The 19150-nt window shown below is 37.9% G+C and overlaps 1 protein-coding gene across 16 annotated transcripts in view; it reads right to left on the minus strand.

The window, feature by feature from the left end:
- Nucleotides 1–19150, minus strand: part of LOC122550578 (protocadherin Fat 3-like) — a 794139-nt gene that overhangs the window by 636095 nt on the left and 138894 nt on the right. The window contains exon 1 of one of the 16 annotated variants that reach the window (XM_043691527.1): nt 8287–8344. The exons of 14 other annotated variants lie outside the window; for them this stretch is intronic. The gene's annotated coding sequence lies outside the window, so the exon portion shown is untranslated. Of the gene's footprint in view, nt 1–8286; nt 8345–19150 lie in introns of those variants that run through there. One more of the 16 variants, XM_043691524.1, reaches the window with a different exon arrangement.

Genomic DNA, 19150 nt, shown 5'->3' on the forward strand with positions numbered 1-19150 from the left:
GTGGTGCTGGAAAAGAACAGGTCAGGCAGCGTCCAAGGAGCGGTCAAATCGATGTTTCGGGCAAAAGCCCTTTATCAGATCCAGGGCTTTTGCCCGAAACATAGATTTTCCTGCTCCTTGGATGCTGCCTGACCTGCTGTGCGTTTCCAGCACCACTCGAATCTTACTTAAATAGCCTCAGGATTAAAACTTCCATATTATTTTAATTATAGAGTCAGAGATATACAGCATGGAAATAGACCCTTCGATCCAACCCGTCCATGCCGGCCAGATATCCCACCTGCCAGCACCCGGTCCATATCCCTCCAAACCCTTCCTATTCATATACCCATCCAAATGCCTCTTAAATGTTGCAATTTTACTAGCCTCCACCACTTCCTCTGGCAGCTCATTCCATACACGTACCACCCTCTGCATGAAAAAGTTGCCCTGTAGGTCTCTTTTATATCTTTCCCCTGTCACCCTAAACCTATGCCCTCTAGTTCTGGACTCCCCCACCCCAGGGAAAAGACTTTGTCTATTTATCCTATCCGTGCCCCTCATGATTTAATAAACTTCTTATAAGGTCACCCCTCAGCCTCCGACACTCCAGGGAAAACAGCCCCAGCCTGTTTAGCCTCTCCCAATAGCTCAAACCGTCCAACCCTGGCAACATCCTTGTAAATCTTTACTGAACCTTTTCAAGTTTCACAACACCTTTCCGATAGGAAGGAGACCAGAATTACACGCAATATTCCAACAGTGTGTCACTCTCAATCTTAATGAAGAATTCTGCTTTATTATGATCTTGCACTGCAATGTTGCTAATTAATCCTCTGTGGGCGGCACGGTGGCACAGTGGTTAGCACTGCAGCCTCACAGCGCCTGAGACCCGGGTTCAATTCCCGCCTCAGGCGACTGACTGTGTGGAGTTTGCACGTTCTCCCCGTGTCTGCGTGGGTTTCCTCCGGGTGCTCCGGTTTCCTCCCACAGTCCAAAAGATGTGCAGGGTCAGGTGAATTGGTCATGCTAAATTGCCCGTAGTGTTAGGTAAGGGGTAAATGTAGGGGTATGGGTGGGTTTCGCTTCGGCGGGTCGGTGTGGACTTGTTGGGCCGAAGGGCCTGTTTCCACACTGTAATGTAATCTAATCTAATAATACAATACCCAGTCTAGGAGGCTTACTCTCTAGTTGGCTCAACATACTGTTCAAGGAAACCATCTCTCATACAGTCCAGGAAATCCTGCTCCATCATATTGTTATCAGTTTGGTTCATCCAGTTAGTACGTAGATTGAATTCATCCGTAATAACTGCTGTACTCTTGCTGCATGCATCTCCAATTTCCTGTTTGATACAGACTCCAACATCACAACTTCTGTTTGATGGTCTGCACACAATTCCCACTAATGTCTTTTTCCCTTCGGTGTTCCACAGCTCCACCCATATTAATTCCACATCGTCAAGATTCATGCTCCCCCTTACTACTGCATTAATTTCTTCCTTAACCAGCCATCTCCCTTCCCATCTATCTTTCCTGAAAATTGAACAACCATGGATGTTGAGTTCTCATCTTTGGTCACTCTGGAGCCAAGTCTCTGTGATGCCAAATACATTATATCCACTAATAACTGTTAGCACAGTTGCATCCACCTTGCTCCAAATGCAGCTCACATTGAGACACAGAGCCCTCAGGCTCAATTGGTTTTTGGACATTTATGGCCCTTTCACTGTTGTTGCGAAATGTGACAGTTGTTGATTTGAGTCTTTGGTTTCTCTGCCTTCCACATTTCCCCTTACTGACCTTTGTTTTTGTACCCACTTTACTTCCCTCCGACTTCCTACATTTGTTCCGATCCCTAGCCACGTTAGGATAAATCCTTCCCAATAGCATGAGCAAACACCCCAGCTGGTTCCAATCCTGCCCAAGTGCAGACCGCCTGGTTTGTATTTGTCTCACATCCCCCAAAACCAGTTCCAATGTCCCAAGAATCTGAATCCCTTCCTCTCGTAATACGCTTCAATTCATGTATTCACCTTAGCTTTCCTGCCATTCCTACTGACTCGCGTGTGGGAGCGATAGCAATCCTGAGATTACCACCTTTGAGCTCCTACATTTTAGTTTAACTCCTACCTCTCTAAATTCAGCTTGTAGGACCTCATCCTTTTTTCCAAAACATATTAAACGAAGTCTCATGTATACGTTAACCTTTGTTTAACCTCAAGGGCTCCCAGCCTCATTCCTGATAAAGGGCTTTTGCCCAAAATGTTGATTTTTCTGCTCCTCAGATGCTGCCTGACCTGCCGTGCTTTTCCAGCACCACTCTAATCTAGACTTCATTTAATAGAACATGCTCTCGGTTTGGTTTCACGTGCCGCTTTAAGAAATTTTGTCAAAAGCATTTTATGAACTATTTATCTAGGTTATTGTCAATTTGAGTCTAATTTATGTGAAGTTGAAAATTACGCATGTTTGTCATCCCTTCATAAGAACCCAATGTGTCTTATGTATTTATCCTAATGGTGATTAATGCTTAGGGTAATATTAATGCCTGGAGACCACTTCCACTGGCAATTCAGTACATTTCCTGGTCTCCTGAACCAAGTCCATCTCTAACTTTTGCATCAATGACATCTCTGATCATCAGCACAATCCCCTCAACCTTTATCCACTTGCTATTCTTCTTGAATGACAGGTACCTCAAATCAGAACACAGTTCTCATAATTCTGATCCAGACCTCCACAGCCGCAATCAAATAATTTCATTTACTTCGATGTATACAGTCAATTCATTTACTTTCTAATCAATGTTACGTGCATCTAGATACAGAATTTCTAGTTATCTCTTTTGTAAAATCCAAGTCTTGGCACTTGGTGGCATCCACGTAACAGAACAGAAAGCCTACAATTCGGATCTTCATTTCAGATTTAATAGTGTACTACTGTCCCACTATGTGAAAGTGAGTTCCAAACATCTACCATGCTGTGTGTAGAAGTGCTTCCTAACATCTCTCCTGAATGGTCTAGTCCTAGTTCTCAGAATGTCCTCTAATTTTAGAATCCATAATAAGTCAAAACAAGGTAGATAAAACTGGCTTTTCCTGTTCATATCTTGACTTCAATCAGATCACCCCTTAATCTTCTGAATGGTTAGCCTAATTTGCATAATCTCAATTTAACCTCTGAAGTCCAAGTATCATTCTTCTAAATGTATATTGTACTCCATCCAATATAATATCCTTTCTAAAGTAGTGTCCAGATTTACTCATAGTATTCTAAGTGGGGCCTAATCCTGTCCTTATATTACAGTCCTCTAAAACGTGACAGTTTTAGCTACATTTATTTTCTACAACTGTTCATGGCATTTTAAATATGAACCTTTAAAGATGGTACCTGAACCTTCAACCCTTGGAACATTCAATGTTCATTAATTTCATTCTGAAAAGTGCCCTGATCCATCTTTTATTCCCTATTCAAAACGTATAAACTCACTTGCTTACATTAAACTCCATCCGGACAGTGTCAGATAAATGGACAGTTTTGCCCATTTATCTGACACATCAACATCGACAATGCTACCTGACTTTGTCATCAGCAAATATGCATGGATAATAGCATAGCAAGTGATATAAGTTATTAATAATGTGACTAGTTATGTCATCAGCAAACTGGAAGATACTATATTTAGTTCCCTCAGCTAAACCAATAGCTGGAGTCCTAACACTGAATCCTGCAGTACCTCACTGGTCACCATCTATCACTTGAAAAATGGCTCATTTGTTCATACTTGGTTTCCTGTCTGCCAACCAGCTCTCTATCCATGTTCATACACTACCCTCAATCCCACATGCTTTAATTTTACATGCTAATCTCTGTGGATCCATACCCCTTCAACTCTAATTCCATCAAAACATTCCAGTAGATTTGGCAAGCATATTTCCCTTTCCTAAATCCATGCAGACTATCCAGCCTGGTCACTTATTCCCAAGTGCTCTGCCATTGAATCTTTCAGAATGAACTCAAATTTTCTCTTTGGATGGCAGGCTAAACAGTCTAATTTCCTGTTTTCTCACTGCATCCTTTTTTCAATAGTGGGATTATAATAGTTACACACCAACCATAGGAGCTCTCCAGAGTCTACAGAATCTTGAAAGACCATCAATGCACCCACTACTTCTAGGGCCACTTCCTTAAATACTCTGGAATATAGATTATCAGGCCAAAGGGATATATTGGTCTTTAATCTAATCAATTTTGACATAATTTCTATACTAATTCAGATAATATTTAAAATGGACAGAATAAAAGAGATACATAACTTTGATAACATGGTAGCAGCATTTGACAACTTCTTTAAATCAGGTACTAACCATAAAAATGGAGAAAAACAGGATTTTAATGAAGACTACTCCTTCCTGGAAAACCTGACAACTTTAAGTGATCTTTTATACAATTGATTATGGTGATTTACAATCAGAACTAATTCAAGAAATATTTCATTCATCTCTCCCAAATAAGTATAATCAGTGGAACTCACATTGGAAAGGACTATCCGGATAGTGGAAAAGCTGAAATTCAAAAAACAGCTCGAGGTGGTTATGGGAACACAAAACTAACCTAGCTCAAGATGATAATCAGCCATTATCAACTTTCTACAGTATAACAATATCAAACATCACTGGATAGACCAATTCAAATTCCTTAAACCCTTTGATGCTTGAAGTTACTATTGCAGTTATGGAGTTTAAAAAATTAGAAACAAACTTTATAGAGTTTTATTATGCCAATGAAACTTCTGTAAGAACGTGGGAGACTAAGTAGGAGTCAAAACCACCAGTGAATCACAATTAAATAACATTAATGTACACAAAGAGGTTAGTACCTTAAAGCATCCATCTTTGGAAGAAAAGCTAGATTACTAATACAAGGATGATATGCCATCTTTGGAACAAAGAAATCATTTCTCTTTAGGTATAATAGGCAAGTCATCTATACCAGATATAACCCAGATCATACAGGTTAAAAGGTCATTCAAAATGATTCACTTGACACCAGGGATAATCTTGGGCAAACAGAATCAAAACTGTAATCGCCTAAATGTGGGGTACTCACAGCACATTATTCAAAGTCAAAAATAACACTGTCAGTACTTGAGAGACCTATATTACAGTAGCTTCTCATTCTTGAGAAAAGCATGATGCACAGGGTATCATTAGCTTTAGACTAACACCAGCAAGACAACTGTTGGCAGTCAATCTACCCACTATAAGAATTGAGGCCCAATTGAGTTGTCCATTGCTGATGAATGTGTCAAGAAATTAAGAGTATTTGACATTTTTAAGAGTTGTACTGGTGTTGAAGCAATTGTGATTTGACTGTCCACCACCACTCATCTCAGGCTGGGAGCCTTCTCATTGCTCTCCTCCTACAGGCTGGGCACTGTGCAAAGTGCATCTTACTGATCAGTTCTGCAGCTTGTCTCATCTACAGTGTCAACCAAGCCCAAGAGTGTGTCACTACTTCTGCCTCAGACTGAGGGATCTAAGAGCTCTGCCATCATACTCTAACCATACAACATAGAAGAGAATCTATCCTCCTTCTGGTAAATAGCAGTCTTTAGGTATTTACATTATATAGGTAGGGGAGTATAAGGCAGCACTCCTCATGCCCTGTAGACTCCATCCTAGTTCCAAGTGTGCTCCTGTATATCAGCAGGCATCACAAATGACACATGCTATTCATTAGCATAATGGTTTGCCTATAATCCCACAGCAACTACAAGAGTCTCTTCTAATTAGTAACAGTGGACACGCTCCTGAGGCTAGAGTGCTGAAAGGACCTCAGGGTCCTTTTCCCTCAGAGTTGTAAACTCAGTTTCAAATATTTATCCAATTTTCTTTTATAAGATGTGACATCTGTCTTAATCACTTGCTGTGATAAGTATTCATGCTCCAAAAATGCTTTGCTTTCCTTATTCTGAAATGCTGCCTTCACTTTCAAGGATTTTTTTAAAGCAATGGCCCTTTCCTCAACTCGACAACTACCATTCTATTGAAATAGTTCCTGACTAAAATAAGGAGCTAAACCAGTGATCCACTGGAAATAGTTTTAGCACCTCAAGTCACTCTGCACAGTTTGCACTCTCTGGCATCATATTAATAAACTTATTTTGCACGCCTCTGTTTTTGATGGCCTATCATATCCAAGATATTATACAGTACTGTAGGATTAACTGGGTCAGAAATAACAAACATGGGGTAAACAGCCATTCCCAAACTTTGTTTAATAAAAAAATGGTGTCTTTTTAGTCTTCTATTCATTGGAAAATGTGCCTGGGCCCAAAGTCTTTCTTCCCATTCCTGACATCATCCTAGTGAACCTACACACACTATAGCTTCAATATCCTTTCTATAATAAGTACACTGAACTGCAGCCTACCATGGGTTTATGCAAATTAATCATTATATCTTTATTCTTGTTCTTACTTATATAAAACTGAAAATTGATGTTGACTTATTTGTGGTTTGATCCATGTGAATTTTGAAGGAACCACTATTTAACCAAAGCCTTTGTTCATCTACCTTCAAAATCTTTCCAACAAAACTATTCATATTTCTCCTAATATAGACACAAAATTAGCCAAATTAAATCACATCTGTGCTTATGCAGTCATTTCAAAGGGACTGTATTAAAATGTATGGAAATTTGCATTTACCTTAATTTGATTTTTTTGAAACACCATAAGGTATGCATTGGGATCCACATGAATGCAAATCATATGTTGAAGCCTCATGTTAATTGAGTTAGCACCATACCAAATTATAAAAAGGAATTTTGAACAAATATGCTACATCATATCAGCATCTTTGTTTCATTTTAGCTTCCTGCTGTCATGCTCAACAAGCCAATCTTACTGGATTATATGGCGATGCAATGACAAACTTATCACATCTGGTTTTATGTATGAACTGACAGGAAAATAGTTGGGCTCATGGAGTGGAATCAGAGTTGCTAAATGCCCAAAATAATAAAACTTTAAAATACCAAACCCAAAGATAATGCAAGTTTTTGTTCTTTGTAATTTTTAAGAAAAAGCGACACCTGTGAAACAGAATACAGGTAAAAAATAATGATATTTGTAAGTGATGAAATCTGATCTCCAATGCAAACAACTTATTCCGGATAGGATCATTTCATTGAATTGTGTTAAAAAATACATATTTCACAGTGACATGTATAACCTTCAAATCCAACAAACTGGGGATGATATTTGTAATTGGGAACAGCCATGACAGTTCAGCAACACATGCCTGCCAGTTCCAAGGAATTATCTGCCAACATTAGGCAAGATTTCAAGGACCATTGAATCTCCTGTTCTCATGGCTCGAGTCACCATACCACAGTACATGTGATGATGTTAATTTCAGTTTAAAGTGCAGTTCAAGCATTTAAAATAGCACCATGAAAGACTCATTTCGCTGAGTTTTGCCAACTTAGAAGTCACTAAATGCTAAAATTATTAATTAATGCTCAATATATTTTAAGCATTTAATCTCAAATCTATAAATCATGCTGATGCCATGTACAAATTAATATCTTGAGACAGACATCATAGAGATAGAGAGACAAGTGTGTAGCATGTCAAAAGAGACACACCAACTCTGTATGCACAAGTCCACACTGAGGAATTGCTGGACATGTGGCGCCATGTACAAGGTTTCGTTTTTCAAATGAGTGCATTCATTTAAAGCATAAAGTGTATCATAATTTGATCTGAAGTTTGTGTTGAAATGAAGCTATTATGAATAAGAAATTTACAACTTTAACTTGTTATTTTACATATTAGACTATGAAGATAACACTTCCCTTAACAGGATTTCCAATACTGATTTTGTTTTCTGCTGAAAACTATATGAAAACTACAGTGCAGGTGCAAAATATAAATCTTAGCGATTTGCTATATGCTTTAGAATTTTGCATTGAGTCTTAAACATATTAAAGCTTAGACTTTAAAACTTAATTGTAGGTTTTAATCTGGTACGTCATTAATCCCAATTGACAAGTATATACAATAGTATGAATCAGAAATGACCCAATCAAAATGGGTACTTTTAAGAAATACGGTTAAATTGTAGTTTTGTATGAATCAAATCTACAGTTATCTCACCATTTAATTATTTTAATCTTGGTTTATTCAAATACACTCGACTGAATCAAATTACCATCCAAGAGGTTCGGTACCTCTCCCACCCGATCTATTACAAAATTATTTCAATAAAAGTATTTAGATTGTATAAACAAATCCTACCTTTTAAAAGGACCGAAATAGGAAAGCGCACGAGCAGTTGCTCATATCTGATGAGAGCTTTCCCCTGAAGTCGCAACTAACAATCCAAAAACATCAGGCACAAGAACTCCAACCTGCCTGTGCTATTATAATGCATTGCAGGCGCTACCACGGTAACAGGAAAAAAAAGCGAGGCAGCTGCCAAGATTAGTTCTTTAGACTTCAAGGAGTCCAAAATCAGTATAGAGTAGAAAAAGACAAGATATTCAGTGCAAGCTCTTGTGTTGTCCATTCGCTCAAGGCTACACAAGTCACTGCCGAGTTTCAGCTTTACAACTTTAAAATTTGCAGTTACAGCAGCGAGAAAGAATTCAGTCTTTCCAGATAAGAAACCAAACGGATATGCTTGAAAAAGGGTGTGTACGGGGACCGGGGGAGGGGGGGGGGGGAGGGAGGGAGGTAAGGGGAGAAGTGTGATGTGACATACATATGGAATGAGCATTAGAACAATACTGGCAGACCAGCCAGCCAACAGCACTCTGGGCAGCTGTATTCAGAAACTGAACCTCACAGCACTGGCAGGGAAAGAGAAAAAAGTTACCAAGGTCAAATAAACGAAAAAGACAAAAGGATTCTGTCACACATTCTAAGTAAAAACTCACCAGAGCTCTGCCACATGGACAGAAGCTGCTCACATTCATAAAGATTAACAGAGTTTGATTATTAGACAGTGCTGCCTCTTAGCTTTAAGGTTTTTATTTTGCTGAGCATTTAAGTCCCAAGAGTTTTCAATTCCAGTTGGACCCAATTAACACCATGACCAGCCACCCCCTCCTGGCTATCTTCTTTTCATGAACAATGTATTTCATCTTTATGCTTGACAAAGACAGTTTAAGATTCGTAAATTACCAACCAGTTTTAATTCGAAAAACACTCATTTCATTGTTCTAAAACCTACATTGAAGCATCGTGCAGAACAAGTGATTTATGAAGTTAAACATCTCAATCCACATATAAAAGATTGTAACATACCTTTAACCATTCTTAACCTGCAAGAAAAAAAAACACTTTCACTGTGATGAAAGAAGGCAACCAATACGTGCAATAGAATCTTTGCCGCGCAGGATGTGTGCGTGAAATGTAACCAGGGGACCACGAGGGTTAAATTAACAAGTCTTATTAGGCAATGCAGCCTAAGGGCATGTTCAAATAAATTCCCCTCCCCCTTTCTAATACAGCCAGTGCTCTGGCTTGCTAACAGCTTTAACATTCCCTGAAACCCATAATGAGCATCAACCACAGCCTGTTCAGCAGAGCTTGTTAAAGACAATAACTGGTAGTGAATGGCCAGATACACATTTGAATGTGACAAGATAGGAAGCCACGAGCTCCGCCCTCCAGGCATGCTTTGAGATTACACTGGAATATCGGATGCTCTCAGTCAATTTATCAATGGAAGTGCACAGTTATTTTGGACCGATTTGTATCGGATCTGTTTGAAATAAAAGTGGAAATAAATTGGACGATTATCAACTGCAACAGATATCCGAAAGAGAACATTAAAGAAATATATTAGAATTAACAATAAAAATAATTTGCACTTGCGTAGCATGCAAGGGAACTCGGTGTGAAAGCGCGGTTTATAATTAAAGTAAAACCAATCTGGTATAAGCGCTCCATGACAGGTAATCCTTCTCTTGAGCAAGTCCTTCATAAATCATGAGTGCTTTAATGTACATGCCGTGTGTGCGCGCAGTAAAGGAGACAGAGGACGTCTAAAACAGAGAAAGAAATAACTCTTCCCCCTTTCCCCTCCCCACGTCTAAATGGTACTCCATTGTTCATTCCCCATTGATATGTTGCAAGGTGCAAAGGAATTTGAGTCATCTACTCATGTTTCGTTATATATGTCAATAATTTGGAGAATTTAAAGATAGAGATACAAAATGCATTGTTTTAAACAGCTATCAAACGGACTTTGTAATTTTATTTTTAAAACCACAATTATAGATTATTTCTCAATCTCCATGGTAACATTTTAAGCAGTTTTAAATTGTATTCGCGATCAAAGTCCCAGGGTTCAACACAAAGCTTCTAATTAGGAAAGCTCAAGGTGATCACGTGCATAGAACTTTAACATTAAAAATTGTTTTTTCTAGTGCCTCCATTTCTCCCCCATAACAGGAACGAACACAATGCTTGTACAACTAGGTGAGAAATTACATAGTCAAACTGTTAATAAAACAAAATTGCGAATCCACATTGAACATGGCACTGCAGAAATGTGTAGTATATAAAAACTTGGAAGTTTTCACTATGGACATAACCTTCCACTCCCAGAGATGGCCAGCTTAGAGTCAAGGAGGGTAACTGGTGAGGCACACTAAATCTGCCACCTTCCTGCCTCCACCAGAATTAAGTTCCGATCAGAAAGGTACATAGAAAGGCACATAAAATCAACCCTTCACCCAACTTACAGTCAAGGTCTTCAGAAGTAAAGACAACATTACGGTCTGAGCTTGTGACCGCTGGGAACCATCTCACTACTAGTGGACAGTTACCAAGGTGTTCTTGATAGCTGTCATTTTGGAGCAGCTTGTCACCTTGGGAATGTGTACTGTTACTCAAAGACAAAGGCAAACAATGCTTGGTAGAGTCCCTGGACATCAGGAAGCTGGGTGGCCCTGAGATGAATCGCCAGATAATAGTTAGGATCATCGTTACAATGTATGCTACATGGAGATGTTGGGGGAAGTGGTGCTCAAATGCAGTGACAGTAGAATCAGTGACCTTCTAGGTTCCATTGCATCCAAGGACTGGTTTCTATAACTGCAACCGTGGCCTACCTTAAAGCAAACCAATCTTAAATAGGAGACTACAAGCAAGCATTAGGTCCTTCAATTGCATATACTGAGGGCCCATTTGAAGTGTGGAGGTAAACACCATACTAGTCCTTATTCAATATGGTGTGCTACACACATCTAGCCTGAAATGTACTGGCATGTTGGGGCCCTAATATTTTGAGGAGCACCCTAAAATCAGGCACTTCAGTCCAATTTTGTGGCCCACATTTCAGTGCTAGAGGAAAAGTCATGTTACAAACTTCCTTTTTGTTCAAAATTGTTTTCTTGTTCTGTTGTTCAAAAATTGCAAAAAACTATTTGTCTTAGCTGTTCTGAAAAACGTGGATGAAATCTTAAAAATGGCAATAAAATAAAACCAGTTCTTTAACATAAAAAAAACCTCGCAGATTTACATGTAAAGAATTTCAAACCAATTTGATTTGTCCAATGTACAAGATGATTAAAATCAGTCATTATCTGGTATCTTACTATCACCCAATTATTTGTTAATTTATGCTCTGCTATGTGTAACTACAGCTTGAGGACCTATAAAAAAATTCTTTCAACAGTGACTTCTTACAGACATGCAAAATTTACAAAATGCTAGACAGGATAAATACATAAAGGATATTCCTCCCAGCTGACGGTCAAGGAGGGGATAAAATCTCAGCATAAGGAACAAGCCATTTTTAATTGAGAGGAGGAACAATTCCTTCCCTCAGAGGACAATGAATCTTTGGAATTCTTTATCCCAGAGGTTCAAAGCTCAGTCGAGTATAATCAAAATATAGATTGTATCTGCATATCGAAAGTTATCAATTAAAAGAAATATGGGGATGATGCCACACATGGAATTCAGGTAGATGATCAGCCACAACCGAGAAAACTCAAGCTTGTTCTGCCATGTTCTTAAATATTAATGACTTGCCCATCAATGTATAGAAAAATGTATCACATTTATATCTGTGTTTTCTTTTCATAAACAGTACACCTCCAATATTTCTCATTGACTATATCCATCAGCAAATTCAAATGCCAAGAGCTAAATATGGTGTAAATGTTATATAACGTGGCATTTATTGTCATTCAAATATAAACTTTTTTTATACATGAAGGTACAATAAAATATGCTGCAATATACTGAACATTACAGGAAAGTCTGAGAGATTTCTTTTTTGTCTTGAGGTAAGATCAACAGGCAATCCACCCAAACATAATCCACCTTAGTCCACAAGGGCGGTTGGTATCTCTCCCTGTTCAGTACAATTGTGTATGCTATTGCTATTCTTCCTCCCATATAGCTTCTGACATTTTCCACCTGTCCAAACTTTCTTAAACCTAATCTATATTTTTTTCCTGATCCTTCACTGCTTGTCACGGCACTGGAATCTTACTGTCTTTTTCTAACATATTATATTTCAATTTCTGTTTCTTCAACTCAGCTAAAAGCTTGGAGATCCTAGCATTTCAATTTTCCTGCAGACAAGAGTATTGATTCTTCATTCTTTTCAGATGACTTTGAGGACCCTTCACCAGAGTGACATTTGAAGAGCTATAAATCCTCTTCAGCTGAAAATGGAGATTCCTACCCTGCAGTTCAAGGAGGCAATACAGCAGTGATATAAATTTAAAATAATTGAATTCTTAAATATTTAAATATTTATCCATTAAATTATATTGTTTACTTAATGACAGTTTTAAAACTAAGTGCTTTATATTCCACATATTGCCAGATTGATCCTTGGTACTACAAATGCTAAATGTTACATGAGGCAATGACTTATTTCTGCTGCAATAGCAGCTCCTGGCCTCCAGAGGATCTAGGCTCCAACACATATACAGGTAGATATGCACAGTAACAGGGAAGCTAGAGAACACAAACATTTACAGGCTATAAAAAGGCATTAAGGTTAGTTTGTAAAATATGCAAGCACAGAAAAATGCAGCATCTACAGTATGAACTGCGCTCAGTTAGGATGCTGGAATTTAAATATTAACTGACCTACAAGCTTTGATTTTGACATGTGGATAAAAGTTTCTTAACTGTACTGTTAAAAGGCACATCCTGATGTGATGACAAAATCATGATGGTGTCAATGTAAATGTCCATGAATGGACCATTTCACTTAAGTGATACTGCTTGGGTTGAAAAGAAAATGCACGTTGGTGGAGAAATAAGGACAAACCTTAAAAATGATAAAAATAAGAATCGCTCACATAATAGACATAATTTAACAAAGCTCCCGTATAGGGAAAATATGCAGCAAATTAGAAAAGTTGAAATATTAGCAGATAGGTCTCTAAACTGGTAAAAATCATTCCATAGCTTAAATCAGTCACTGATGTTTTATGCAAGCTGTATACTCATTTCTATTGCATAATTAAGGAGAACATAAGCACAAAGAAAAGTAGCTGCACTACAATTGTCCCCTTCTGTTTCATACAGATTGCATTTATAATTTCTCTTACGGAATTTTTATTGAAAACTGTTTTGCTATTATCAGCAAAACTGTTTATTCATTAAAAATTAGTGAAAGATTGTTTCACGAAGGAAGAGCTGCAGGGATGGTGTCCACTAGAAACAGTGGCCCAAAAATCTAATTTATGACTGTTTTAAAAGACAGATAGCTTCTAATTACTGTGAAGATATGATAATTTAATACTTCCAGACAGGCAGTCTTCTCACTGATCCCAAGAACACTACCATTTTTCATCACTTTTAGTTAAAGACGTTGCCTGAGCAACAGCAGAACAGTTATTCAGTAAAGTGTGGTGGTAATTCTAATTAAGAAGACTTTCAAATGACATATATACAACCTCAATCATTTTAAAGTAGCTACTGAAGTTGAACGTTCCCTTTTTACTTCATACAGTCATTACTGCAGTGTTAGGAGAATCTCTGGCACTACACAGAATGAACCCCAAAAAAAACTATCATGCTGTCATGGAACTGACCTTCTTAGCCATTGTTAGAAATCCCTGTTCACAATGGTAGCTTGTTTTCCTTGGTGCACTAATAACCAAGCAGACTGTTCAATGTTGTCCAGTATAAAATCTCTCTAAAATAAATACTTTTAATTATTTTATTTGATGATGAATTTCTTGCAAACATGAATAACCTATCCTACTTTTCATGCAACCATGATCGTGAGCCTTTAATTTTCATTCTTTATTGACACTTTTCAGTATTTAACAAGGTCCACGTATGTTCAACACCAATTCTGGGGAGACAAAAACTATGAACTAACTATGGACAGTCAAAGACAAGGCATATGACCCAAAATAAGTATGGGGACCTAATAGAGTCCTGGTGTACTGATTTGAATGGCCAATTTTCCTGCATCCTGGGATTCTTCAAAATCCAGAGTCAAAGACTTTGGAGAGTTCTGACTTACAAGAATTGTTAGAGGAAATGATGCATGGAAAAATCCTCAAGCTCCTGAATAACTATATTACTAACCCCACATGATTACAATCCCCAAATGCCCTTACTACCTCCCAATCAGACAAAACTTTACCACAGGACATCTGATTCTCTACCTCCAATCCCCCTTATAGGATCTGAAATGCTGATTTATGAACTTCACTCTCCAAATACCCTTCAACTCTTGAACTTCCCAATAACCTGATCTGAACAGACCTCACCAGCCTATCCAGATTATCCACTTACCTCATCCACTCTTATGCACCTTTGTATGTATTCACACAGACACTGTTTAAATGTCCCAGGCTTTTCAATTTTTTCAGGAACACTTGACAGAATATAGGAGCTTATGCCATGAACAAAGGGTGTAGGACTTCTGTGTAAATACCATTTGCTGATGTCTCAAAGGTTTCTTGCATTGACTAAATTCTGCAGGATCTTGCATCAGAAGATTGGCCAGGGAAATTGGAGGACGGTAAGTGGATAGAAATTCTTTTTGATCATAGTTGGAAAGTGGGGTTTGGGCCAAGATATTTAACTCCTGTAGAATATGTAATCAAGTATTTTTTCTTGACTTTTAACCAAGACAAATGTTTGACTTCCAACACAAAATCCCAAGACAATCTAAAATAAAAGTGGTTCATATTTCTTGCTTCTCAGATTATTCCCATTCTTTCAAAACAGGATTTATGAATATTAGCCAAAAAGAAAGAGAAACAGCAAAATTAAAGCTCTGTAAGATCACCAAAGTTTCCCAAGTCAAATCAGAATGCCAGTGTTTTGCATATTCAGACCTAGAATTAATTAGCTTATCATCTGAACTGTGAGCAAGCTGAATAGTACTTGCTTTATGGGGAAGCATTGGGAATTACCACCCTTAATAGATAAATCATAATGCATTGGAGAGAGAGGTCAGGCTAAGTTAACAATAGAGAAACACAAACAACAGGTACCATACAACTGAACAGTGCTCCACAACAGAGTAGCTATCTTGGCAGAGGCTGTTCACAATCAGCAGGGAAGCTATCACTGAGGTGAACCATCTGATTGGTGAACACCTGGAAAGACAGTCAGCCATCTGTTTTACACAATTTGTATTAGTGAAGGGACCACCATTTGTTTCAACTATGTCACAAGGGCCTTCCAGGTCATGTAGGAACCAGTTTTCTTTTCTCCCTGCACCATGCTATAAAATAATTACAGGCTGGAAGATACAATAAAAGTGATGGCATTTTATCTACTGTTTCAGCACAGTTAATACTGTTAATACAGTTAATATTGACTGTTTATGTACCTTTGTTACTATGTGCTCTCTTTATTTCGAAGTTCCACTGGCAGATTGCTGGAAAACCCCACTGCAAATAATATTCAAGTATCTGTGTGAAAATACCACAGACAGGATCGATCCTGTACCAATCCCAACAAAGGTCTAAAGTAAAGTTTCCTCTCAAAATTTGCCTGGAGGGTCAGAATTCTGTCCAGAATTTGCCTGACACAGAGCTCTGGTTGAGCAGACCAGGACAACACTTTGGCAGTTTGACAGGATCTATGGCATTCTTGGTAACATTTATAACAATTAGATTGACACTTCTTTGATAGCTAAGTATTGTGATCTGCAGTGGCGCAGAGTGTCATTATGGAATTTCTGCTGCAGATTGAAAGTGGTTCAACTAAAGCCTGTGTTTACATACCCAGCCCTGCCATATCTCCACTAGTCATTAAATGATTCTATCATTGGTTCACCTTTATCTTGTCCATCAACCATTTCCCCTTTCCAGCATCCATAGCAAAATCTCCTGTTGCACTTTGTTTTACTTTGTTGATACTTAAATATTTTTAACTAATCCATCCAGACATATTGAAATATTTATGGCAACCTGAAGTTAATAAGGACTGCAGATGCTGGGAAGTCAGTATCAATAAAATGTGGAGCTGGAAAAGGCACAGCAGATCAAGCAGTATTAGAAGAGCTGGAGAGTAATTTAGGGCACACATGGGACTTCAATCCAGGCACTCTGGCCGAGGCAGGAACACCACTATCGTCTCAGAAGAGCCCAGTTACTGTTATGTGTGTAACTTTGCTGGTGTCTATTTCACATGATGTTGTGAATGATTATGGTTATTAATGAACAATTTCAAATTGATCAGGTTAGACTCAATCTAGGACACAAGCTATATATGATAAATAATAACCAATTAATTTGTTTCCTATACTCTAATTGCATAAATTATATATCTGTGCATATTATTTGTAGAATATGAAACAGATCTGCATTATTCTTCAAACTTCATGGTGTTTCTCTCTTTTCAAGTTCTCCCTCAAGACCAAGTGTTGGTCTTAACTGAAGTGATATTAGAGGCTGAGAGGTAATTATGACTGAAACACAAATGTACTTCAATCCCCATCTTAAGATCTTACAATTTAGTAATAGAAATACATTGTGTCCATGACAAGAAACAAATGTGAGACAAATCCTACCATAAATGATGGAGCTGCAGTATCTCCATTAGCAATAGAGCAAAAATTAAAAAGAGATACAAATTTACATGATAAATATCAATACAGATTTTTGTGTGGAAGATTGACAAGAAAAACAGGCAAATTCCACATTTCATTGATAATTTATTCACCAGTAGGAAATTTGTTGTTTCACCTTTTCTATTTCTTCTCAATTTAAATATTTCTGAGCTATCTTTAACATCTCCTTTATTTACATCACAGGTTCTAATTTTACATTAAAAAGGCCTGCCTTTGTGACTCTCGCTAATTTCAAGCAACTTCAGAGAAAAATTTCACAAACTCAATCATGTTAATTCTGTCATTGGTATTTTTTGGAACTCCGTCTTTGTACAATGATGATTCTTTTATGTTGCTTCACTAGAATGGAAACCAGCAACTCAAACTTTGTTCTCTACAGATTTCTCAGCTTATGCATTTCTTTTATGATTAGATACAAGAAATGTGCTGATAATCAAGTCCTTCCAATTGGAGTCATAACATTAGTACAAATAATTCGATTCAATCACAAAAATGGCCAATTGTTTCTCTTTTTAGCCAGCATGGACATGCAAAAGAGAAATCATGCTGGTCAAATCTACTGGGATTTTCAAGGATATAACTAATAAGAGTTGATAACAGGGAGCCAGTGGATGTCGTTTACTTGAACTTTCAGAAGGCTTTCAAAGAAGCTCCATCTAAGGGATTAGCATGTAAAATTAAAATACATGGGATGAGGGGTGGTATACTGACATGGACAGAGAACTGCCTGGTAGAGACATTGAAGAGTAGAAATAAATAAGTCCTTTGCTGAGTAGCATCCAGTGACTAATAGAGTACAACAAGGATCAAATGCTTGAACCCCAGCTATTCACAATATTTATTAATGAATTACTGTTATGTTTTGTTAAATTGGATAATCTTGCATTTGTCCATATTGTGCTGCATCTGCCATACTTTACCCATTTGATCAACTTTGAAAACTTTGCTGGTGTCTATTTCACACGATCGTGAATGATTATGGTTATTAATGAATAATTTCAAATTGGTCAGGTTAGACGTAATGTAGGACACAAGCTGATATATGATAAATAACCAATTTTTTTTTCCTATACTCTAATTGCATAAATTATTTACCTGTGCATATTATTTGTAGAATATGAAACAGATCTGAATTATTCTTCAAACTCCATGACGTTTCTCTCTTTTGAAATTCTCCCTCAAGTGTTGGTCTTAACTGAAGTGATATTAGAGGCTGAGAAGCAATTGTAACTGAAACACAAATGTACTTCAATCCCCATCTTAAGATCTTACATATTAGTAATAGAAGTACATTGTGTCCATGACAAGATACAAATGTGTGACAAATCCTACCATAAATGATGGAGCTGAATGAATTAGATCAGCGTACTAAATGTAATACCTCCAAGACTGTAGAAGACAATGCTGGGTGGGAGGGTTGAGTGAGAGTAGGATACAGGGATGTTTCAGTGTGATTTGGATAAGTTGATCAAATGGATAAAGTATGGCAGATGCAGCACAATGTGGACAAATGCAAGATTATCCAATTTAACAAAACAAAGGCAGATTAACTGAATGGTAATAGATTGAGGAAGGGAACAATGCAACAAGGCCTTTGGTCCTAGTACACCAGTAACTGAAAGTAAGCATGCAGGTGTAGCAGTGAAGGTGGTAAATATTATTTTAGTCTTTGTAGCGAGTAGCTTCAAGAACAAGAGCAGGAAGGTCTCGCTGCAGTTATACAGGCTCTTGGTGAGAGCACACCTCGAGTAGCATGTGCAGTTTTGATCTCCTTATCTGAGAAAGGATATTTTAGCTATGGAGGGAAAAAAACAAATGTTTACTAGACAGTCCCTGGAAAAGCAGGATTAACAGATGGAGAGATTGGATTAGTTAGGGACTATATTCACAGGAGTAAAGAAGAATACAGAAGGACGTCCTGGAAACCTATAAAATTCGAGCAAGACTCTAGGGAGAGGCTGAACAGGCTGGGACTGTTTTCCCTGGAGTGTCAGAGGCTGAGGGGTGACCTTATAGAGGTTTACAAAATTATGAGGAGCATGGATAGGATAAAGTGACAAAGTCTTTTCTCTGGGGTTG

This window comes from Chiloscyllium plagiosum, chromosome 6, assembly GCF_004010195.1.
Source record: "Chiloscyllium plagiosum isolate BGI_BamShark_2017 chromosome 6, ASM401019v2, whole genome shotgun sequence".
Taxonomy (NCBI): Eukaryota; Metazoa; Chordata; class Chondrichthyes; order Orectolobiformes; family Hemiscylliidae; genus Chiloscyllium; species Chiloscyllium plagiosum.